Source organism: Otolemur garnettii, unplaced genomic scaffold (genome assembly GCF_000181295.1).
Source record: "Otolemur garnettii isolate 467f Iridium unplaced genomic scaffold, OtoGar3 scaffold00023, whole genome shotgun sequence".
In the NCBI taxonomy this organism is placed as follows: Eukaryota; Metazoa; Chordata; class Mammalia; order Primates; family Galagidae; genus Otolemur; species Otolemur garnettii.
Genome location: NW_003852418.1, coordinates 16,283,234 through 16,285,057, shown reverse-complemented (window position 1 = coordinate 16,285,057; position 1,824 = coordinate 16,283,234).

Sequence of the window (1,824 nt, the reverse complement as noted above, 5' to 3'; positions counted from 1 at the left end):
CCTCCTCCGTGCTGCTCTGCAGCCTCCCTCCCCCCACCAATAAAGACCTTTCCTACAAGCCTTGGTGGTTGGAGATCTCTTCGCTGGTCGAAGTGACTCTCTTTCAGGAGGCCTATAGTTTGCTTCCTGAGATTGTTGTTTTAAAATACAGCATATTAATAGAAATTGAGGTTATAGTAAGGCTAACAGATCAGGAGATGATTGCCATTGGAAGGAGCTTGTTAGGAACAGGCAAGGCAGGGTAGGCAGGTTTGGGGCTGGCTACACCGAATGATTTCAGCAGACTCTGGGGCAGGGGGGCTGTCCTTAGTTGTCTGATACCTGGACCTGGGGTAATCATGGCAGGTGAGCTGTGGCATGGAGTGAGAGAGCCTGATAAAGGAGATTGTTAGGCTGTGGACTCTGGATTGGGTGGTTTGCATTGGAAACACATGTTCCAGGAGGGGGACAGATCTCAAGGAGAAGGGGAGGGTTTGCCATGATGGAGCCAGGAGCTAAGGCTGGGTGGTGGCATTTCATCTGGTTGTCCAGAATGTATATCTAGCACATGCATGTAGGGTAGATAAGGTGACTAGATGTCCCGCTTTTGGTGGGACAGTCCTGATTTTTAACAATTTGTCCTGTGTCCTGTGGCATTTTAAAAAAGTCTCGATTTTTGGAAAGAATGCACGACAAGCTACGGAACAGCAGGAGAACGGGAAGGGAATATACGGTTTTCGGCTGCCATGTGGCTATTTCACCAGGATATGAGTTTTATATTTTTCTTAATTTTATAATGTTAAACTTTAGTAATAACAAATGTTGAGAACTGATTATTGAGAACTGCTTATCAAAGCTCGCATTGTTGATCAGTTGTTAGAATTCGACCACTGTTGTTTGGACTTAATGAACAATGGCATTTTTTGGCATTGGCAACTATGAAAACATTTTGTAACTGTCTCTCAGATGATACACATCCTACTGCGTGCTAGTGCTAGTTAAACAAGTGATGTCAACAAATCAGCTATTCAGGTAAATTAGGTAAGTGATTTATTTCATGAATTTAGCAGACAGTACTTGTATTATTTATATTTTATAGTGGTGACAAAAAGTCTAGTGCCAGCCTTGAAAGTGACATGACTTACGAGGTATCATTATTAAAAAAAAATATTGATAAGGAAAAGGTTAAATCTTGAGCATCAGCAAAAATCACAATAGAGAACAAATGATTAGAAATATTTCATCATTTTGAAACAAACCATGTTCCAGACAATAATGCACTAAAAATTGTGGGATATGCACTGTCCTTACCAGGAACTAATGCTGCGACTGAATACGTTTTTTTCTACGGTAAATAAAGTGTGGACATCAGAAAAATCACGATTAAGTGTTGAGACTTTGAAAGCCATTTTATGTGTGAAATATAATTTAACAAATTCTTGTGAAAAATTTCATGACCTTTTAAACAATGACAACAATCTACTAAAAAAAATCCACTCAAATGAGAAATATGCCAAAGAATAAAATAATACTATACATAATTTTTTAATGTATTTGTAAATTGTACTTATGTTGAAATTTAAAAAAATATATTACAATGCTATTTTTGCATTCCATGAAAATTTTTCTTGCTCCATATAGACCAAATTTTTAATTAAGAACCCCCCCACCCTGGGTTAATGGTGTCCCGCTTTACCAATGTTAGAATCTGGTCACCTCTATACAGGAGAGATGTTCAGGCTCTGAGTTTACAGGAGCTAGAAACATTGTTACAGAAGCCTTTAAAAAGACACGTGTCCCAACACTCGGGGAGGCAAGGCAGGTATAGACACGTGTCCCAACACT